Raw genomic sequence first — 24490 nt, forward strand, 5'->3', positions numbered from 1 at the left:
AGAAGGTCTGCTTGGGGGTGAGAACAACATGAACATGATGAGGATTTACTTGGGTTAAATTTATTTAATTTGTATGGGGTATAGTAGGCGTCATTATTAATCATTAATTGTGTATATGATAATTTTTTAAAAGGGATAAATTCCTTTGTATATCTAATGGCCAAACGTTTCTGAGACTCTGACAATTGGGAGTTATAACTTAACCAAACATTTGATAAAAGACAATTATGGTCCATTATTAAGCTATTGATTAACTTATAAGAGTTTGAGAGCATTTTATCTGATGAGGAAAGTATTTTGATAATCGTGTTGAGGTTTTTCATTTGTAGTTCTATGTGGTCTAAACATAAAAACTTGTTTTAATTATTACTCTTAGTTGACTAAGGATTGGTGAATAGTTCCAATTTACTTTCAAAATTTTACGCCAATCGGGTAAAGATAAGTCAAGATATTTCAAAACATCTTTAACTTTTAAATTTTTATTAAAGGATATTTTGTTAAGTTAAAGGGTTTGTTGTCTATCATTATATTTGGGTTTAGATGAATTGGTTGAATAAGGTGAAATCTTTCTAGATTACATAGTTTGAGTAAGGTTTGGAAGGCTCTAATCTTTGTTTAATTACAGTAGACATATTTTTAATAAATAAACTATCCAAAGAGATAAAAGGAATAGCTTCTGGATTTATATTTTTTGAAATTATGTAATTGTACCATAATTTTATCCATAAAGAATGATTTGTATAATAAATATTCTTGAAATTAGATATGGTAAGAAGTTTATTAGATGAGACAATCAAATAATAGAGATATAGATTAGGAAGGCCTAAACCACCCTTGTCCTTCAAAATTGACAATCTGGAATAGGAAATTCTAACAGATTTAGGGAACCATAAAAATTTTGCCAAAGCTTTATTTACAGACTCAAAAAAAGATTTTGGAATTATCTGATCAGATGATGTGAACTGGTAAAGGAATTTAGGCAGAATGTTCATTTTAATTATGGCCGCCTTTGATAAAAGTGAAAGGTTTAGATGTTTCCATCTGTCCATATCAGATAATATTGAGTTCCATACTTTATTGATGTTATTTTGAAAAGAAGATTTATTATTGTGTTCTAAATTGATACCTAAATATTTTATACTATAAGTAAACTGAAAATGATGATCTGAAAACCAAATGATTTATGTGCTAAGTGATTTAAGGGAAAGATATGAGTTTTAGAAGAATTTAAAAGATAATTGAAACCGAAGAGAAGTAATCAATGGAGTTTGTTATTTTTCTATAATCAGATAATGGAGTTTGGAAGTAAATAACTAGATCATCAGCGAAAGCTGAAAAATGAATTTTGGTATTAAGAATTCTGGGGACATTATGAAAAGTATTTTGAATAATATACAACAACAAAGGTTCTAAATAAATGTTAAAAAGAAAGGGACAATGGACAACCCTGTCTTGTTCCTCTGGTAATCTTTATAGGAGAAGAAAATTGACCATTAATGTAAAGTCTAGTAAACATATCTTTGTATAAAACTTTTAAAAAAATTATAAAGAATAAAGGAATATTGAAACATGACATAGTTTGAAAGAGAAAGTTCCAACAGACTCTGTCAAAGGCATTTGATGCATCAATGATCAGAGCATATACAGGGTTTGAATTTTTTTTAATGAGATGAATGATAGACTCTAAGGACAGAATATTATCCCAAGCATGTCTGTGGGACATAAAACCTGATTGCTCTAGGGAAATAATTGAAGGTAAAATCCGTTTCAATCTGTTAGCCAAAATAGATGATAAAATCTTAATATCTACGTTTATTAAAGAAATGGGTCTATAATTTATTAGGTCAGATTTTTCTTTATTATTCTTTAGAATTAGGATGGCTTTAGATGTATTCCAATGAATATCTGAGATATCGTTAACTCTTATATGATTAGATACTTTGAGAAGAAAGGGAAGAATTACCAATTTGAAAGTTTTGAAAAATTCTGGAGTAAAACCATCTGGACCAGGAGATTTTCCCAATTTAAGATTATCAATTGAATCCGAGATTTCTTGTAACGATATAGGAGCAGAAAGTAATTTTTGTTGACTATCATTTAATTTAGGGAAATGTAGAGAATTTAAAAAGATTTTTAAGTGATTATCATTAACTGAATTAGAAGAACCTGAATATAAATCAGTATAGAGAGAAGTGAATAGCTGAATTATCTCTTCATCCGTGTTATATAATTTATTTTTATAAGATAAGGATGAGATTTTCGGTCTTTCAAAATTAACTTTAATAATTCTCGCTAATAATTTAGAAGGAACCTGGGCCCATTCTGAATATGAGGCAAGTAATTTTTGTTCAGCTAAAGAGAGATTATTTTGGTGAAGCAAAATTAAATCTTTCTGACAGTCGAGAATTTGTTTTCTATAGTAGGGTCATGATTCAGTCTAAGATGATTTTCCAAGGAAAAATTCTAGATTTTAAGAACTCCTCTTTCTTAAAGTATTGCTTTTTGAAAAAGCTGCTTTACTAATAAATAATCCTCTTAATCTCACTTTACATGCAGCCCATTGTATGTCATAAGGAATGTCTGATGACCCCAGGTTATTTTCCATTTCCTGTAATATTTCTGAACATTGTTTGCAAATATCTTCATTTAGCAGTAAATTATTATTTAAAGACCACTTATTAAAGTCAATTTTATTTTTAATATTAGAGTTTATGTTTAATTTTAGTGAGATTCTTGAATGGTCCGAAAAGAATCTAGGTTCAATGTTAAAATCCAAAATATATTTTGAGATATAATCAGAAATTAGAAAGAAATCCAATCTGGACCCTGACGGTAACACTTGGAGTAATAAGTATAGATATCATTCTTATTTAAGACTTTAACATTGTGAAGTGGATCAATTAAATTATATTCCGTCATCAAATCATTAAGGGCCATAGTAGATTGATAATTATAAGTAACAGTGGAACGGGATCGATCAATTACTGGATTTATTACTGCGTTCCAGTCACCACCCACTATAATATGGTGATCTTTATAGGATGTGAGAATATTATAAATTTTTAAAATGAACAAATGTTGTGAATTACATGGGCCATATAAGTTTAAGACTAAAAGAGGTTTGTCCAGACCAACAATAGAAGTGGTAAATAAGCACCATCTCCCCTCATTATAAAATTTCTCATCAATAATGTTCCCCATGAATTTTTGTTTAATGATTATAGCTACTTCTCTGGAATTAGATGAGTCATCTGTAGCTACTATCTTTTGATCCATTTTTATTTCTCTCTTTATTCCAATCAAGACGGAATATGGGTCTCTTGAATAAAACAAATATTTGCCTGTGACTTAAAAATCAAATGAAATAATAATGACTTTTTGGCTTTACCTTGAATACCTCTAACATTCCAAGAATCCAATATTATATCAACTGGCATATTCAAGGCATACAATCATTATTGATGCTATAAAGGTGAACTCAAAGTAAAAATCCAATAATACTTTAAAAAAGAAAAAAAAAGAAAAAGCAGCATTTGAATATGCAATCGGGCCAACAAATATCATTTGGTGAAAAATAAAGAAAAAAAAAATTTTCAAGAGCAATAAAATGTATATTAATATCCTTTATCCTAACCCTAGTGCCTACCCACCAATCACCCTGTGATAAAGGAAGATCAGAAGTGAATAAGATAGAAGTTGTAATTATAAATAATAATAACATCGGATTAATATAAAAATTGCTCAAAGGAAGCCTAACACAAATTAAAACCAGAGTAATACTACTAAAACTATATACAAGACTAACTAAATTCAAGATGTCCAACATACTCAATCCCTACTTGAAATACTAAACTAAAAGCTCCTATTATTAAGTAAAAATTATAGTGATTAAATGCATTTCCTCAAGTATTTCAAAGAAGAAAAAAAATAGAATAAATTTTGATTAACTAAAACAATACGGCATAACAAGTATTACAATTAAAATAGAACATATGTTAGGTAATGTAAATAAATATAAAGAAACCCATCTAATAACACTATCATATATGTAAACAAAACAGTGAGAAATCTAGGGATAGTTGTATCATATATAAGGTGATGTTTTAGATATACATATATATAAAAAGCCATAAACATTGCTAAACAGATAAAATCATGCACTATCCAATAAACACTCTTTAATGCTTAGTAACTTTTTCCCAGTAGTCAAATAGACAATAAGTGTGATAAAAAACTCAAATAACTATAGAATGAGCATTTAACTATAATTCAAATAAAGCATAAACTGTCCTCCAAGCGACCATACTCTTAAGAAACAATTCAATATAGATGTAAGCTAACTGTCTAAATAGCAGTAATATAGCATCTGCTCACAATGATATATTATAAATTGAATAGGTTTTGGCGCCATCTAATGTTCAAAGATAAATACAAATAAGAACTATTGGATAGTACCTTAAACTACAGTATGTACACTAGATTAAATGAATATTAATGTACTTTCATATGAATTTAAATAAATTTTAGAATACTTATACTAATGGCTCTGTTAAATTATATAGTTAAACTGTCCTTCTAAAATATAAAAGCAATACAGAAAACAGGATGTAAAAACACAGTGTTCATAAATATACTCATTATAACATCTAAATAGAACAAAAACAAGCAGGCTAAACTCAAAAAATCAAGGAGTTTAAATATAGACAGGTAAGTTTAGCTAATAACATTTAAAGATATCCATTCCAAGCATTACATTTGTGTAAAGGCTTTCTATAACAAAACCACCAACTGCAGTCCCCTAATCAAGCTTCTGAAAAAATGCATCAATTTCCCAAATGAACAGGTGTACAGTGTAATACTTGGCTATTTAAACATGTTGACAACTTTCAAGATAACATAAAACACAACATTTTGTAGGAAAATATATGTTCTCTTCTTTACCCATTTTCTGGAATTGTAATAAATGAAACTAACCTGTTCATTTGTTTCAAGAACAATTTCCATTCTAATGCATGAAGGTAACTGCTCGCTTTGGAGCCGAGAGAGACATGTATAGGATCGCTGAATGTAACGTGAGAAAGACATATTTAAACTTAAAAACATCCTTCGCTTGTGAAGAGGAACACTGTAAATGATAGAAAGTCCTAATAAAACATTCCTGATGCTGAATACATGCTGAAAACAAGCAATTGTGTATCGAAGCTGTCGTGCTTGCGAACAAATGATGACGTCACCATCCATCTCAGAGAGTCTGTAGTGGGTGCGATCATGTAGAACAGCAGCTGAAGCTATGAGCAGAAGATTTTTCCTTCAAGAGTCTCGAGAGGTTTCTCCCTCCATAAATCTTATAACTGACACAGGGGACTGTAATTTAAAAGCTTTTTAAAAAAAAACTAGTATACTGCCTTCACACAAAGCAAGGAAATGAAAGAAACATAACTATTTGACTGTTTTTAGCACTCATAGTAAATCTATAAATCTGGAAAGCCTGTCATAGCACAATATTATTTAAAACTTATCAGAATTAAAACAAAATAAATTCAAAACAAGTTATTGAAGTGAAATAGGATTAGGTCATAACAGACATGTACATCCTATATTATAAATATTGTCTGAAAAATAACACTTTGTATTCCATTGACAGTAACATATTATGATACAGTGTCAGGAAGCTTTTTAAATGTTTTAAGAAAAATGTCTTTAGCATCTTTGGGGTCTGAGCACACAAACCTTTTGTCATTAACTGTAAAAGACAAAGTATTTGGATAGGACATATGAAATCTTATCCTCTTTTTATCAAGTCAGGACAATAGGCGGCAAGTTTTTGTCTATTTAGTTTAATTTGAGAAGGAAGATCTTGGGAAAAAGATAGTTTGTGAGACTTCCATATGAATTGTTTTTTAGTTTTAGCTGTTTCCAGGATCTGGAAAGTATCCTGAAAGTTTAATAACTTAGTATAAATAATCCTTGGTGTGGAAGAATCTTGCTTTGCACGTAATGCTCTATGTGCTCTCTCTACAATTATAGACTTTGAAGATGTTTCACAGTTTAACAATGTTTCAAAGATATTCTTAGTCACAGATAGCAAGTTTTTATTGTCATAAGATTCAGGCAAACCACGAATAATGACGTTATTTCTTCGACTCCTGGCCTCCAAATCCAACAGTTTAGCTTGTATATCAGAAATAATCTTATCTTTAGACTTAAAGTCACTTTCCAATGAATCTGTTTTTAACTCTAAAGCTGAATTTCTGTTTTCAATCATATCCATTCTATCATTTATTTGCTTTAAAGTTTTACTAAAGTCAGCAAATTGTTCTGAAAAGTTTTGGATAGCACTTTGGATAGGCTTTAATGCTACTTTTAGTTCGTCTAAAAGGAAATTTGAATAATTTAAGTCTTTATTACTTACTTTGGAAGTTTCAGTAGGTTGTTTGGATGTCCTTAGTCTTTTTGAACTGGAATCTTTTTCAGGAGAGAGCATTGAAGAAAATTTGGCCTTTGTAGGCTGAGTCTCCATGGAGTCGGATTTTGTAGCCATGCCCAGAGATGAACTGCAATTGACAGGATTTCAGGAACCAGGAATAGACTGGAGCAGCAGGTGTCCCAGCAGCAGAGAGAACAAAATTGTTCTGAGGTAAAATAAATCCCAGGATAAGAAGTCCAGAGTAAAAAATAATCCAAATTCGTAGTAAAAGATTTATAAAATCTTTTAGTAAAAAAAACTGAGGAAAAAGATTGGTATAAAGTTGTAAAAAAACAAAAGTTAAATAGCTGTGAGGAGCTCAAGGAGTAGGGACTAAACTAGTCGGCAGCCATCTTGATCATTCCATGTTCCTTTTTCAGTTTTGAAGACAAGGCATTTCTTATCAAAGAAGGTCATCAAGACTTCAGCATTGGACATCTATCCTCAAAGACAATAATTTCACAGATGTCTGTCACTGACTTTCAGTAGGTTGACAGCTGTGCCTGCCTTATGCATAGGAGAAGTGGCATTCTATACCTATGCACATGCCTTCTGAAGTCTGGGAATGTGTCTCAGGCTCAGGGGTGTGTCATAATCTCTAAAACATCAAAGGGCTCCATTAGCCTTCTTAAACCACTGCAAATGATTCTACACAATCATCTTTTGTGTATCAGACCCTGGAAACAGCCAAGCATTTCTTCTTACTTCATTAACCCCTCCCTTACAGCAAACATGGTCAGTGGCAGTCAGCACAAGATCCACTGTTCTAATGTCTCCATTACTAAACTACTTTAGTCTCTTTTCACTGAGACCTTTAAAGGTTTTATCAAGCTATAAGTATGTGGTGTGATAATCACCTCTGTCCTTCTTTATGGATGTGAAAAGTACAGTTGTGTACACTTACCATAAATGTAGATGCTTGAGTGTATTCACTGTTGCAGTCATCACACATGGGTTATCTGCCTGCAGGTAGCCCTCAGTCGGCCCGAATACCAGAGACTTAGTCTTTCTGCTTCGGTTGATGTTGTTTCAGGACTGACGTCAGGTTGTCGGGGTATAAGAACAGGCAGCCGATGCCATTACATCAGTTTTTCTTGCCCCAAATGTCAGGAGCCCCCCAAATAGGGAGCTAAGTTATGATGGAAAAAAACACCACCAGTAAAAAGTAAATACCAATAGCCCTGTAAGGGGTGAGTAATAGAGATAGAGAGAGAGAGAGAGAGAGAGAGAGAGTGAGTGAAAGAGACAGAGACAAGGGGGCTAAAGGGTGGGAAACCAGGACTGCAACAGTGAATGCACTCGAACATCTACATTTATGGTAAGTGTACACAACTGTACTATGTTCTTCGTGTTTCAGTTTTGCAGTCATCACACTTGGGTTGATTCCCAAAGCTGAAGAATGGGTGGAGGCAGTCCAGAAGAGTTGGGGCCGGCTAGTATGCCCTGCAGGACTGCTGTTGCAAAACCCGCCCTGGATTTGGAAAAGATAGGCAGGTGGTAATGCTTCGTGAATAGGTTCATAGGTTCATAGGTTCATACTAGGCTATCTGCCCGAGGGCATTTATAAGCCTAGCCCATCGTTTTGTGGCTTACGCCACCCCTTTAGTATGGGAAACTATACCCATTATTTTGCTGTGCCTCTGTCGAGCAGTGACACTGAGGTAATTCCTGGGGTATATCTGCGATCTCCCATCCATTGGTCAAGATTTCTCTTGAACAAGGCCAGCGAGGTGCTCTGCCTCACATGTACCGGGATTTTGTTCCACAGCATAGGGAGTCTTTGGGTGATGAATCGATCCCTCCAGCACGTCCTATTAATAGCCGTGTCGAGGTTTAAGTCTCCCGCCCTTGTGGCTCTGATGGATCTAGATTTTTTGAGGTGAAGCATATTCATCAAATCTGGGTTTGACATGGCCTTGTATGTTAGGCAAAGGTCACCTCTGAGCCAAGCGGTGGCGACTGAATAGAGCTGGAGTTCTTTCAGTCGGGCAGCATAGGACAGATTTTTGAGACCCTTTATCCTTTTGGTGAGGAACTTTTGTGTCCTCTCCAGCTGCTGCAAGTGTCGGGTCAGATACATTCCGAATGGGGCATTGTACTCAATCATTGGTCTGATGAGTGATGAGTAAAGGGAGACTATGACCTCCCTTGATCTAGATGAGAATCCCTTCATGATAAGGTGGGCAATGTAGAAGGACTTCCTAACTACTTTAGCTACATGGGTGTCGAATGACAGACTACTATCAACCTGGGTCCCCAGGTCCCTGATAACTTCTTCTGTGCTCAGTGGATTGCCACCTATTTGGTAGCTAGGGGTAACCTTGTTTTCCCGAAGGGTATGACTATGCATTTTTTGGCATTTAGCTTTAGGCCGTGGCTCTGGCACCAGTTATCCGTTTCTGTGAGACCCTTCTGAAGGATATCTGTGTCAGATGTGTTTTCTACTATGGCCCAGTTTGCAGTCATCTGCAAACTTTGTCAGCCATAACCCTCCTGTGTTTGCTTGTACTTCGGAAAAGTAGATGCCAAACAAGAGTGGGCCCAGGACTGAGCCCTGTGGGACACCACTTGTGACAGGCTTTGAGTCTGACATGGCGCCAGCAACTCTGACCCTGTGGGTTCTGTCACTCAGCCAGTTTGCAACCCATCTTGTGATGTATGGGTTAACATTTAAGCTGATGAGTTTTTCAATGATACCCGAGTGGGGTATTGTATCGAAGGCCTTAGCCAGATCGAGGTAGGCTGTATGGACTGCCTTTCCCTCATCAATGGCTTTGGTGACTGTTTGAAAAAGTCAACCAAGTTTAAAAGGCATGATCTGCCTTTGACAAAGCCAAACTGGGTTGGATCCAAAGTCTGCAAATTCCCTATGTCTTTATTTATGAGGTCCATTATGATCCTCTCCATGGCTTTGCAGATAAGGCTTGTCAAGCTAATGGGCGGTAATTTCCAGGGTCTGTGGAGGCACCGCCTTTGTGAAGTGGGACCACAGTTGCAGTCGCCACTCCTGGGCGTATCCAGAGGTAAGACTTTGATTAAACAGCTGTCGTAGCTGGGGGTTTAATTCCTCATTGAGTTCGTGGAGCACACAGCCGGGGACACCATCGGGTCCCATGTATGCTGTGTTTTTGCTGGAGAGAGCAGTTCTCACTTGGGCGTTGGAAATGTTTGGGGGCTGCACTCATTTGGTATAGATATCTCTCCTTTTGGGGGAGGGGAGAAGTTTGCACTGAACCTGTCAGCCAGTATGTTGGCAATGTCTGTAGGATCAGTAATCCTCACATCATTTTGAACTAGTTCTGAGCATATCTGGGAGTTTCCTCCTAGGTTTCTAACATAGCTAAAGAAGGTCTTATGATTGTCTTTTGAGTCTTTAGCTATTTTTCTCTCGAAATTTGCTTTGGATGATTTTATGAGAGCTCTTAGTTTTTACTTATAGTGATCAAGGGTGTCTTACCTTTTAAGGATTTTGCTCTATCTTGTAGTAGCTTCCTCCTTTTGTTGTAGAGTTTGTTTATGGCTGGGGTCCACCAGACTGGATGCTTGCCTTTGGTACAAAGAGTCTTTGTTTTGCTTGGGATTGCCTTATCCATGCAGTCCTGCAGGTGCTGGTAGAAGGCGTTTGTAAGTGATTCAGCGGCTTGAGTATTGTTTTCCGCCGGCTCGGGGGCCTGGAAGGAGACCACACTAGTCTTTAGAAGTGTGAAGTCGGCTTTTGAGAAGTTCTTTACTGTGGTCTACTTTATTTCAGCTGGGGGTGGGATGAGGACCTCCAGCGAGATTAGTTGTGATCTGATCTCACCAGTGAGGGGTATACTTTCGGTGTTGAACATTGTGCTCCCATGTTCGTGATGATGAGATCAAGTATGTTATCTCCTCTTGTGGGGATGGTGACTAGTTGTTCCATGGCATTTGAGTTTATGAATTCCAGGAACTTTTGGGCTAGGGTGTTTGGGCTTGAGTAGTGTTCCCAGTCTATATTAGGGTAATTGAAGTCACCTAGTATGATGGTGTTTGGTGATACATTTATCCCTCTAGTGTTTTCAGGAAGGCCATGTGAGTTTCCTGAGTTTGTGAGGTGGCCTGTAACATGCTACAATTTGCAGAGCAGTCTTGCCTATGGTTAATTGCACCTGGATGGTCTCCGATGCATCGTGCGTTGCCACCAGTCTTGAGGTGTGGGTGTCCTTGATGAATATGGATACCCCCTCCTTTCTTGGTATTGTCCGGATTTTGGGGCGGAGCATGATATGAGGTAAAACCTGATAGCTGGGGTGCTCTCAGGAGCCTTGAACCAGGTTTCTGTCACAGCACAGACATCGATGTTCTCCATACTGAGAAGGGCCTCGAGTGCGTGCATTTTGAGATTTAGACTTCTGGCATTGAGCAGCATTACCCTTAGTTTTTTCCTTTTTGTGTTCTAGGGTGGTAGGTTTAGAATTTGAGCCTTGCCTAAAAAGGCACTATGGGGTGGCAAGAGCCTTTGCCAATATCCTGAATCCCAGGGGTGACAGGTGCAAGCCGTCCCTTCTTGAAACAGCGTGGCTTGTCCAGCATGTCATCCCAGGCAGACAGATACTGGATCCCCTTTGAATGACACCAGTGTTTAAGCCAATTGTTAAAGCTGTTCATCTTATCTCTGTATTGTGGCATCATTCTTGGTGAAGGTAGGATACTGCTCAAGGTCAGGGTCATACCTGCCTGGGCTACATAATCAGAGAGCTCCTCAATGTCTCTTTTCATGTAGTCCAAGGAGGTACGTCTCAGGTCGTTTACACCAGCGTGGACAATGACTGAGTCATATTTGTACCTGCTGTTGAGAGACCTGAGTGCTTGCGTTATGTGGCGGATTCTAGCGCCCGACAGGCAGCTTACTGTGACCTTCTCCTTACTCAGTCTGGTGGCGGGACATCAGTGTGTCTGACTATGGAGTCACCAATGACTAGTGTGTCTGGCATTGTGTTTGGCCTTAAGGGCTGTGACTGTTTGACACTCTGACTGTGAGGTCTATGTGTTGGGTGTTGTGTTCTGAGGTGGTGGTTGTTTGGGTGTCTGCTTTGGTGGCCTCTGCTGTTTTGGTAGATTTTTGATCAGAGCCTCAGTATGTCTTTGTGTGTTTATGTGTATGATTTGAGGTTGTAATGGTACTATGTGAGACTGGGTCTATAGTGTGTGTGGTAACCTTCTCCTCCTGACTGGTCTTGCCAGTCCTATGTTGAGAGAGCTCAGCCTCCAGTTTGGCCGTATAGTTGCATCTCTCGCATGTATTTGTGTTTTGTGGGAGGAGGAGAGGGTTGTCTGTGTACATGAGGCAATTGAAACATTGCCTCAATATTCCCAGGTTCACCAGCTGAGCAGGAGAGGACACTAGCAACTGATCCCTCGACATGCTAGAAGGGTAGGCGAAAAACTTTAAAAAGATTCGGGGGCGTGGGTGACCGAGAAATGGGGGTTGCCTTTTGGGGTACTATCTATGACAAGAGTGCCGTATCAAGGTAATAAGTACTGTAGGAGCAAGTGCTAGGTTTAATAGATAGAGAATAGTCTACTTGGAGTCAAGTAGAGATGATCTTTTAGTTATAGGATATGCTGATTTGATCAGTAGTATAGTTCGAGGAAGGTAGTTTTAAGGGAAAATTTGAAGAGTGGACTTTAGGTAGCGAATAGTTTAAACCTGCTTAACCGGCACTGCCCTAGTGTGCAACAGTGGCAGCTCCTTAAATCTCTAAATCGCTTAGCGTTTTATACCAGGGGGGCTGGAAAAAACTAAAAACTGGCCCAAAATGACCAATAAACTACTAGTTACTGGCTGAAACCTCACAAAACTGGACAAAAGGCAGCTCAATGCTTCCCACTCCCACTGGTAAGCAAGGTAGCTTCCCTTCCCCAAATAAGGCAAGGAAACAGTACACAGGAACTACAACCAAAGCCCAGGAATCAGCAACTCTGAAACTGGACTAAACTAGTAAAGCAGGAAAAACAAGAGATATTTTTTCTTTTTTTTTCTTTTTTCTAAAACAGGCAGAAACAGGTACAGCAAACACTTATAAATGCTATGAATCAGCTACTACAGCTTACACAGAAGAATTTGCTACAAATACAGTCAAATAGTAACAAACAAGGATTCCAAGTGTAATATTAAGTTAAATGCAGTAAAAACAGCTTCAATGTAACAGAAAGGCAGGTGAAATACAGTTGCTAGGTATTCAGATGTGGAAAGCAACAAAAAATATACTTAGTATCAAGAAAAGAAACTTATTCAGCTCTCTGCAGCCTGGATTACTCTGCTGGCCCACGTGGAGTCTGTGCTGAGTAGGTACAAGCTGAAAGTTTTATACCGGGGGCTGGAAAAAGCTAGAAACTGGCCCAAAACGACCAATAAACTACTAGTTACTGGCTGAAACCTCACAAAACTGGACAAAAGGCAGCTCAATGCTTCCCACTCCCACTGGTAAGCAAGGTAGCTTCCCTTCCCCCAAATAAGGCAAGGAAACAGTACACAGGAACTACAACCAAAGCCCAGGAATCAGCAACTCTGAAACTGGACTAAACTAGTAAAGCAGGAAAAACAAGAGATATTTTTTCTTTTTTCTTTTTTTTTCCAAAACAGGCAGAAACAGGTACAGCAAACACTTATAAATGCTATGAATCAGCTACTACAGCTTACACAGAAGAATTTGCTACAAATACAGTCAAATAGTAACAAACAAGGATTCCAAGTGCAATATTAAGTTAAATGCAGTAAAAACAGCTTCAATGTAACAGAAAGGCAGGCGAAATACAGTTGCTAGGTATTCAGATGTGGAAAGCAACAAAAAAATGTGTGAACAGAACTCCAGGTAGCAGCTTCCAGAATGTCCCCTGGTAGGGACTCCCCTGAGGAATTGTGTAGAGGTTGAAGTTGCCCTAGTGGAATGCGTTCTGACCCTCTGAGGGGTTGGTTTCCCATGGTGTTTGTAACAGAAATGGATACAGTGTGCTATCCATTTGGAAAGGATTTGTTTTGATAGGGTCTTGCCCTCTGTCCCTGGTGCAAAACTGACTAGTAACTGGTCAGATTTCCTGAAGGGCTTAGTCTTATCAAGGTAGAATCTGAGCTGTCTGTGCACGTCTAAAAAGTGCAGGATCGTTTCCCCTTTATTTTGAAGATTAGGGAAGAAGGTTGGCAAATGGATAGATTGGTTGAGAGCTACACTGGACACTGCTTTAGGCATAAAAGTAGGGTTAGTCCTGAGAGAGACCCTGTCATCATGAAAAATAATGATGGGTTCCACAGCCATAAGTGCTTGTAGCTCAGACACTCTTCTAGCTGAAGTGATGGCCAGAAGCAAGGCTGTTTTCCAAGAGAGAAACTTTAACTCTGCTGATGCTGTAGGCTCAAAGTGGGGTAGCGGGAGCTTTTTTAGTACACAGTTAAGGTCCCAAGCAGGGATGGGGGCTCGCCTTGGTGGCCTTAAGTTGTTGGCCCCTCTCAGGAACTGTCTGATGAGAGGGTGAGAGAAGAGAGGTGGCTCAGTGTTGTAATGAGCTGAGATGGCAGAGGCATGGATCTTAATGGAAGAGAAGGATAGGCCTCTGTGGAGTAGATCTGCTAGGTAATCCAGGATTAGAGGTAAGAAGGGCAGTGTTGTGTCCGCTCCTTTAGATTGAATCCAGGAACAATACCTTTTCCACTTATCAGCGTAGGATTTCCTTGTACTGAGTCTTCTGGCTTCAAGAATGATGTCCAGCACCTGCTTGTTTAGGCTGGTCACTGGGGGAGAATTCAAGGAGTAAGCCAGGCTGCAAGCTTCAGGGTTTGCAGTTGCGGTTGCAAGAGCTGTCCATCCTGCTGTGTGAGGAGGGTTGGGATCTGGGGTAGGTGCCATGTTGGCACCGGTGACAGGCTGCGCAGTAGTGGGTACCAGTGCTGGCATGGCCAGTCTGGGGCAATCAGGACTGCCCTTGGTCTGTCCTGTCTTATCTTGAGTAATATTCTTGTAAGAAGAGGCAGAGGGGGAAATGCATAGATTGAGAGGTTTACCCACTAGAAGGATAGGGCATCCACTTTCCAGGCCCTGCTGTGAGGTGTCCTGGTACAGAATTTGCTGAGCTGGTGATTGTAGGGGAAGGCAAAAAGGTCCACCTCCGCGGTCCCCCATTTCTGGGTTAGAAGGCTGAAAGTACTGGAGTCTAACTGCCACTCATGTGGGTCTAGGAGATTTCTGCTTAAGTCGTCTGCCAGAGAGTTTTGTTTGCCTGGCAGGAACTGAGCTTGCAGATGAATATGCATGGCCAAGGCCGTGTTCCACAGGGTCATGGCTAGCCTGCAGAGTGGGTAAGAGTGGGTTCCCCCTGCTTGTTGATGTACCACATCACTGTGGTGTTGCAAAGAACAAAAGTAATGGTGTAGATAAACCATTCCTCCAATAAACCAAGTATACAAAAAACAAAAATAATGGAGGTAACAGAGCACAGCTTCTAACATCCAAGGTTCTTTATTTCCAGTAACAGATAGGTGAGCGCTTTCGCAGCCAAAGCCGCTTCATCAGACAAACACGATGTGAAATTGTGTTGCTTTTAAAATAGGCAGTAGCCAATCATACAGCAAACTCAATTAAGAATAGAAATTTAGAGTAACAGCTCATTTAATATATGAAACATCCTAGTATTCATCATTAAAACCAATAAATATTATAAAAGATTACAAATGTATAAAAAGCATAACAAATAAACATACTATCTGGCTAAAGGTCTTTTGACAAAAGTGGTTTAATGGAAATCTTATCATTCAGACCTTTCCCTTTATTAGCTCTCATCCTGATAATCCACTCAGGTTCTTTATTTTCCACCTTATTCTTATTGGGTCCCCCTCTATTGCCCTTTTTTATCACTTCTATAACCATGAATCTAAAAGTATGTTGATTGCCTAGCTTAGTAATATGTTTAGCTAGGGCATTAGTATCAGCTTTTCTCGATATATCATAGATGTGCTCTCTTATTCTATCTCTTAGTCTACGGGTTGTCATCCCAATATAGAAAGAATAGCAGAGAGTGCAATATGCTAAATAGACTAAGTTAGTGGTGTTATAGTTAGCATTAACTTTAAAATGCATCCTCTTCCCTCTCCCTACTCCTGTGAGTCTCATGGGGGGTGTACTCGGATGTTTGTGGATCTTAGGTGTACCTTGTATAATGGGTATGGTAGGTTCAGATACTAGAAAGTAGTTGTAAATTACTAGATTAATTTGTCCTAGTTGTAAACATCCAAAGAGTTCATTGTGAATTCTATTAATGCATTGTTTCACTTGCTCTATTGTTACACCCCCCATGAGACCCATAGTAGCAGGGAGAGGGTGGTGCACTGAACCTCTGTCTATTTATATCGAACACCATCTTAAACCCATATTGGCCAAAAATACTACTATCCTAAAGGATAATGAACATTTTCTTATAAGATTTATACCAACATCTACAAGTCACGCCACCTATGAAGGACTGTATTATGGTAACAATGGATGTAGAGTCCTTTTTTACATCTATACCCAATAATCAAGGGATAGAAATGCTAGCGGGATATCTATCAAAAGATGGTACTTATGACCAACATAGAATAGACCTACTATGTTCATTGATGGAAATAGTCCTTGATAACAATATTTTTGTATTCGAGCAAACATCTACAGGCAGAGGGATGGTGTGGCTATGGGCACATCTTGTGCCAATAGCTACGCCAACCTAGTCATAGCCAAATGGGAGGAGGTATATATTACAACACAATTTGCTATGAACAAAGTAGTATTTTGTAGGAGATTTGTGGACTACCTTTTCCTTTTATGGGAAGGTTAAAGGGAAGAATTCACTTGCTTCTTAAATACCTTGAATGTTAGTACCAATTTTCTTAAATTACCAGCTAATACATCTTATAACTCCATTGAATTTTTAGATGTTAAAGTTAGTAGGAAAATAACGGGTGAATTTACTATTGAAGTATTCAGGAAAAAATGCTATAGAAACACCTTTGTCCATCGACAAAGTATGCATCCTGAGCATGTATTTAAGAACATTGTCACAGGACAGGCCCTAAGGGTCTCTAGGCTAACAGCAGATGACTATACACTAGATCAGGAGTTAAATATATTAGGAAAAAGATTTCTGGACAGAGGATACAATAAAAAAGAAATACAGAAGGCAATAACCAATGTATCTGACACAAAAAAACATTAAGGTAAACCTTACTTTTCTGCTCCAGTTCATACATGCAAGTGGAAAGCTAACAGTAATAATGGGATGAGAATACCCATTACATATGCTAGCAATATTAGACTCTTGCAGAATGTGTATACTAAACACTGGAACATACTCATGTCCAATGAGAGAACACTCATGTTAGTGGGTGAAACTCCCAGATATACATATAAAAACAAAAGATCTCTTAAGAAGATGCTATGCCACCCTAGATATGACATGGGTGAATCTACACAATTACTGGTAGGCACACACCCCTGCAATGCATGTAATTTCTGTCACTTGATAGATAGTGGGGGAAGTTTTGACCATCCAGACACAGGGAAGAGGATGCATTTTAAAGTTAATGCTAACTGTAACACCACTAACTTAGTCTATTTAGCATATTGCACTCTCTGCTATTCTTTCTATATTGGGATGACAACCCGTAGACTAAGAGATAGAATGAGAGAGCACATCTATGATATATCGAGAAAAGCTGATACTAATGCCCTAGCTAAACATATTATTAAGCTAGGCAATCAACATATTTTAGATGCATGGTTATAGAAGTGATAAAAAAGGGCAATAGAGGGGGACCCAATAAGAATAAGGTGGAAAATAAAGAACCTGAGTGGATTATCAGGATGAGAGCTAATAAAGGGAAAGGTCTGAATGATAAGATTTCCATTAAACCAGTTTTGGTCAAAAGACCTTTAGCCAGATAGTATGTTTATTTGTTATGCTTTTTATACATTTGTAATATTTTATAATATTTATTGGTTTTAATGATGAATACTAGGATGTTTCATATATTAAATGAGCTGTTACTCTAAATTTCTATTCTTAATTGAGTTTGCTGTATGATTGGCTGCTGCCTATTTTAAAAGCAACACAATTTCACATCGTGTTTGTCTGATGAAGCGACTTTGGCTGCGAAAGCATTCACCTATCTGTTACTGGAAATAAAGAACCTTGGATGTTAGAAGCTGTGCTCTGTTACCTCCATTATTTTTGTTTTTTGTATCACTGTGGTGTTGTCTGTTTTTATTATCAGGGGTCCTGGTGAGTGTAGGGATCTGAAAGCTGTCAGGGCATGCTAAACAGTTAGCATCTCTTTTTGGCTGATGTGCAGATGAAGTTGACTTGGGCTCCAGTGATGTGCCCCCCCAGGCATAGTCTGATGCGTCTGTGGTTAGGGTCTGGGCAGCGTGGGGTTGTGTAAAGGGAAGTCCCTTGTTGTGGTTGCATGCTGCTGCCCACCAAAGAAACTCTGTCCTTAGAAAAGGTATGATAGGTATGATGGTTTCCAGGTCCTGAGAATGTTGGCACCAAAGACTTTTTAAGTACCACTGAAGTTTCCTCATATGCAGTCTGATATATGGAATTAGTAGAATGCAAGAGGCCATGAACCCTAGAGCCTGCAGGATTTTCCTTGCGGATAGCTGGGTTCTGCTGGCCATTTGAGCGAAGTTGCCTGTTAGATAGGATTGTTTTTCTGGAGTAAGGCATGCCATCTGGGATGCTGTGTCCAAGCTTGCTCCCAGGAATACAATCTTTTGACTGGGGACTAGTTTTGATTTATTTTTGTTGATAGTGTACCCCAGGGAGGTTAGAATGTTCTTTACAAATGTCAAGTGCTGCAACAGCTTTTCCTGACTGTCTGCCTGAATCTGGCAATCATCCAAGTAAGGGTATATTTGAATCTTTCTCTGTCTACAATAGGCAATGACTGGAGCTAGGCATTTTGTGAAGACTCTGGGAGCAGTGGATAAGCCAAAGGGAAGTGCAGAGAACTGATAATGCATAGATCCTGCCCTGAAACATAGATATTTCCTGCATAGGGATGTGCAGATAGGCTTCTTTTAGGTCTAGGTTGGCTAATCAGGCATCTTTGGACAGCATAGGAAGAAGCTGGTGAAGGGTGAGCATTTTGAATTTTGGTGCCACCAGGAAGGTGTTTAGAATGGAAAGATCTAGGATTGGGTGCCAAGTGCCCTCTTTTCTGGGTACCAGGAAAAGTCTGGAATAAAACCCTTGACCTATCTGCTCTGCAGGAACAGGTTGAATTGCTCTTATGGAGAGCAGGGATTGAACTTGGTTTTGTGCCTCTGCCCACTGGTTTAGAGGAGGTCTGGGAACCCTTTTGGGGCTGGCAGTGTGTGGAAGTAAAATTTGTACCCCAGGGATACAATGTTGAGGACCCATCGGTCTTTCATGATGGAGGTCCAGTTTTTTGCATGGTGGACAAGCTTTCCTCCTAGGGGCACGAGCAATTGGGCAGAGGAGAGGAGTGGAGTTGAGAAGTCATTGTGAATTCTTTCCGTAAGGGGGTGGCTTAGCACTCCCTGTTTTAGAAGTGGAGGTACTCCATTGCTTACCCTGAGACTGTAACCTGGGGGGGGTCTGTTTCCCCTAGGTCTAGTTTGAGATGGCTTTGAGGGGGCTGGAAAGAACCAATGTTTCGAGGGGCAATGCCTACTGAATCTTGGAGGCTGCACTTGTAAAAAATCTTTGACTGTCTGCATAGACTTAGCTTTTTCTTTCAACTTTTTTAGAACGTCTTCTGCTGGGGTGCCAAACAGATTGCTCTTGTGCAAAGGAGCGTCCAGTAATTTTGATATTACATGGTCTGGCATGGTCTGCTCCTTAAGCCAAGCATGCCTTCTAAGTACAGAACCAGTGACTGCTGCCCTGCAAGATGCTTCTAGGGCGTCAAACCCACATTACAAGGTATGCTTGCTGACTTGGCTTGCAGAATGCATAAGCTCCTATAATTCTTTATTTTCTGCACAGTCAGGAAAGGTAGATAATTTTTGCTTAATAAGTTCCATAATATGTTGCTGGTATTTCAGCATGTGAAACTGGCAATTCAATGCCCTTTGGCGAGAGTTGGAGAAGTGTATACTTTTTTACCCCATCTCTCTAAAGCTCTGGAATCCCTGTCCGAAGGGGTGGGATTCTTAGCTGTAGTTGCTTTTATACCTTTAGGCCCTTGGGAAATTACCTCTGGGTCAGTAGTAGGATTTTTAAAAAGCAATTTGTGAGAGTTGGGGACTCTGTAGTACCTGTCTTGTTTCCTAGGAGCAGGGGGTAAAGTATCATGAGTTAGACTGGATTCCATAAAGACATCACCCACAACATCCACAACAGGAGGGATAGCTAAAGGTCTATGTTGTGGCAAATCTAAAAAATTCTCTGAGTCTCTTTTTTGACTGAGGATAATCCTGGCATTCCCAGTGGAAATGCTCTCTTAAAGTATGTAGGGTTTCACCAAAAGAAAAATCCTCTGGAGAGGAAGCATAATGAATGGATTCTTCTGCATCTGAATCCTCATAAGCAGATAAAGGTATGTCTTCATATTCAGAAACCTCACAGTCGTCGGACTCTTGGTCAGTTAAAGCTGCCGGGGACAGGTCTCTTTTTCTCTTAGGAGGGGAAGGCTGGCTTCCCCTACTCAGCATGATCAGGACTTCTGCCATTTTAAGCATTTGAGATTGTGGCAAGGAAGCAGGTGCTTGAGTTTGGGTCATCGGTTTTTTAGGCGTAGCTCGTACTCTTGACCTGAGAAACACGGTAGTTTTAGACAGAACTGAAGACGTGAAAGAAGTCGTCAGTTTGTGTCGAATATCGGTAATGCAAAGAACTTCCTTGGAAGCCAGTGCCTGCACAGAGGCTTCAGACCCATCCAAGGTAGAGACATCCACAGGTTCCGTAGTCAAAGAAGAGTCTCGCAGCATACTGGACTCCAAACGGGTCTCGGTAGAGGCCTGCGAATCCATCAAAGCGGGCATCAGGGGCTGCGAAAGTGCCTCACTGAGTACCGGTGAACTGGCAACTAGCTTAATGGAAGCGTTGGCGGCGGTTTTGGACCTGTGCGGTCTGTCTCTGTCTTTATCCTTACGTTTTTTTGTAAGATTGGTAGATGGATGGCTTACTGAAGCCATTTCGGAATACGGAGATCGACAGCCAAAGTATTTAGCGACAATAAGGGCCCGACGACAAATAGTTCGGGCATTGAACAAAGCACAAAACCGACAGCGAGGTATGTCGTGGTATGGGCCTAAACAGGTGATGCAGTAAGAATGGAAATCTCGGTGTGCTATTTGCTTGCCACAGGTGAGACAATTGTTAACTTTTTCTGACATCGGTTAGAGCAAGAAAAAAGGATCCCCAACGGGGTACTTAGCTTTAGAAGACTTCAGGATGATTCAATTTGGAAACAAAAACTCAGGTAGTGGCCAACCAGCACTCATGTGAACTGCTGCTTTGGGCTCCTCAGCAAGAAAGACTGATGTAATGGCATTGGCTGCCTGTTCTTATACCCCTGACGTCAGTCCTGAAGCAACAGCAACTGACACAGAAATACTAACTCTCTGGTATTCGGGTCGACTGAGGGCTACCTGCAGGCAGATAACCCAAGTGTGATGACTGCAACAGTGAAACACGAAGAACATCTTTGGTGATTTACAAACATTCTCTAAAAAAACCCTGAGAGGTACCACTAAGTGATGTCTCCAGAAAATTACCCCCATCAGCTAGGAAAACCAGTGCACTAAAATCATCTGGATGCTAACTTAAGTAGACATGTACAACTTGTCTCCTATATTTCCCTCACTGAGCCTGAATTCTTTCACTGTTTTTCCAGTATCAACTACTGTAACTCACTAGAATTTGCACTACCACAATGGATGCTTTTGATAGATGACTACAGCACATATATCATTCCTGAACCACCACTTCACATTATAGATGTGGCATATCACTATCTACTTAGATGCCAAACTTTCTACAACATTACACAGCTGAAACACACAAACTGCTGAAATGCTACCCACCTTTGAGTCTCATTACCAAATCCCAATCCTTTTCCAGTTCTGTTTGGTACAGAATCTTCAGTGCCATAGGATTCAAGGCAATAATGGTACCTTACCACACAAATGCTTTAATCCTACAGTCCTCGTTTATTATCTTAATTTGGGTTCCAGTTCTTATAAGTCCCTCTCTATTAGCTATCTGATTACAGTGTAGCTGGACTCTTCCTCACTTTGCTAATCTATATCAGATGTTACCATATATCTGCATAGCTACAGCTTTCTTATGTACTGCATTGAACAATACAAACGTCTTCATAACTGCAGACATGTATCTCTCCTTTTTTCTACTTAGTGATACAAATGTCATTTTTGCTATTTGCTTGCATACTGTCACAACAACTTGAAATGTAAATTCTCCACAGAACCTGCGACCAGCCACTGGCAGTATCAAAAGAAAAGCTAATTTATCCTTTAAAGTTTCAAGATACTGAAAGGGAAACTCATGAAATACCAAGAGAAAAAAAATCCAAACAAAAGTAGGGAGGAATGGTCACTTATAAAGACCAGTACAAATGCAAAGATCAGTGTGGCACAAGTTCCCGCTGTGCAGTAACGTAGGAGCAGTAAATGAAGGACTGTGAATCAACAAATTGGGCAAAAAAAACAACTGGTCAAAAGGGTGGGACTTACTTCATATATCCATCTGCAGTATGGATGACTAATATAAACCAAATGCACAACGGCTTTTCAGTCCTCAAGATGTGAGGACTTCCAGAATACTTAGAAAACAGACACGAGATCGTAATGAGGACAAGAATGTATTCTAAATGACCCCCATACATGTACACTGCAAGAAGACGGTAAAAGTAATAAAGAATCAAGAAAATGTATTGGAGACATTAAGATAAACTTAAATGCTAAACTAGTAAGATGTGGTTAACCAACAAACTATGATCTCTACTGCCAAGGTAGGGAAATAATGAAAACAGGAAGCAGTGACATACCGGGCAAAGAACTCCACTGCTTGCATAGCTTGTAGCATAATGTAGCTCAGAGGGAGCAGAAGAAGGGGACTTGAGATGCTAATATGTTTCTTCCTAGCAGTTATGAAGAGAAGGCATGACATAAAGAGACAAAATGGACAGAAAAACAAACAGTAGGGGAGGTGGAGGTTGGCATAATGGTTAAGGTGTTCACCTTACAGACACAAGGTGCAAGGTTTGATTCTCACTTGGGGTAACTGGCTAGGCTTAAAATGGCCCAAAAGGGCAGTTAGCCTAGTGCAAACTATGAACTAAGAATGGGATGAATGAATGAATAAGTAAATAAATAAATAAATAAAGCTCTGTCTCGATAATGAGAAATGGAAATAAGATTGTGTAGTTCATCTGCTTCGCTAAAGTAGAAAAAGAGCTATCTCGGATAAAGCAAAATAAATGCAACAATTAGCCTAGTCAACTACCATGGAAATTCAACCTATAAATATAATCAACATTAGCAAAATTTAGTATAAAAAACAAATGACCCCAACAACAAAATACATGGGATGCTTTACCTTTCAGGTGACAAGGGGTAAAACTTTACATATTTAAACTTAGAATCCCAGCTTCCAAATATATCCAAGCTTCCCCAGATATTATAAAATTAATTAAACGTATAATATGTAAACTGTATTACTAGAAAACTATAACTACAAATAAATGTTAGACTGCAGGTAATAAAATGAAATGAAATGTAGAGAGTGAAATTTTACTAAAAAAACACATGCAAAAAACCCCTGCTAACTATAATTATATAGCAAGAAAACTCCTTAGCACTAGTGCTCACACAGACCCTAACATCCAAAAATGAAATTAATCAGGAACAGTGCTCCCAGACTACTGGGGGGTCCGTAGTAATTCTACTACTAATGTATAAGAACAATAGTCTTAAGATAAAAGACACCCCAGAGGATTCAGAAACAACCCCACTGCTTACTGTAGAAGCTGTGTAAAAAGGGTCTGTTATACAGTGTACAGACTTGCGATTCGGAGCCATGTTAGCCTCAATGAAGAAAGACCTCATTATCAACTAATTTGCATGGCTCTGAATTGCTGTTAACTACCGCATGTGTAGATCAGCGCTTTTTTGCAGTAGTTTAGTTTCATAGTTTAGTACTAGGCTATCTGCCCTGGGGCATTTGTAAGCCTAGCCATAGTGATGTGGCTTTCGCCACCCCATGAAATGGTACAAAAATGCACAAAAATGCACAGAATAGATTTAGAATACTGTGCCTCTGTCTAGTAGTGACACAATGAAGGCCCCCTTATATAATAGAATTAGTTTACTATGACCCTGTCTAGCAGTGACACAGATGTGACCCCTGGGGTAAACCTACGATCTCTCATCCACTCATCAAGATTTCTCTTGAAGAGAGTCAGTGAGGGGCTCTGCCTAACATGAACTGGGATCTTGTTCCAAAGCATGGGAAGCCTCTGTGTTATGAATCTATCCCTCCAGCATGTCCTATTCATACTTGTGCCGAGGTTTAAGTCTTTAGCTCTTGTGGTCCTGATGGATTTGGATTTTTTGAGGTGGAGCATGTCCATCAGATCCTGATTGGACATGGCCTTGTACGTCAGGCAAAGATCACCTCTGAGCAGGCGGTATGCTACTGAATAGAGCTGGAGTTTCTTTAGTCTGGCAGAATAAGACATATGTTGGAGACCCTTGATCCTCTTGGTGAGGTACTTTTGTGGTCTCTCCAGCTGTTGCAAATGCCAGGTGAGGTACATACTAAAAGGGGCATTGTACTCAATCATGGGTCTGATGAGGGAGGAGTATAGGGGTACAATGACATCCTTGGATCTGGATGTGAATCCCTTCATGATGAGGTGTGCAAGGTAGAATGTTTTTCTAACCACTTTGGCAACGTGGGTGTCAAATGGGAGGTCGCTGTCGACTTGGGTCCCTAGGTCTCTGATTACTTTTTCCATACTCAGTGGGTTGCTGTCTATGTGAT

The 24490-nt window shown here is 39.2% G+C and overlaps 1 protein-coding gene across 4 annotated transcripts in view; it reads right to left on the bottom strand.

Moving 5' to 3' along the window:
* Window positions 1-24490, bottom strand: part of MAPRE2 (microtubule associated protein RP/EB family member 2) — a 2455004-nt gene that overhangs the window by 18349 nt on the left and 2412165 nt on the right. The gene's annotated exons all lie outside the window — the stretch shown is intronic.

The sequence above is a fragment of the Protopterus annectens genome, chromosome 3.part1 (assembly GCF_019279795.1).
Source record: "Protopterus annectens isolate FY-2018-M chromosome 3.part1, PAN1.0, whole genome shotgun sequence".
Taxonomy (NCBI): domain Eukaryota; kingdom Metazoa; phylum Chordata; order Ceratodontiformes; family Protopteridae; genus Protopterus; species Protopterus annectens.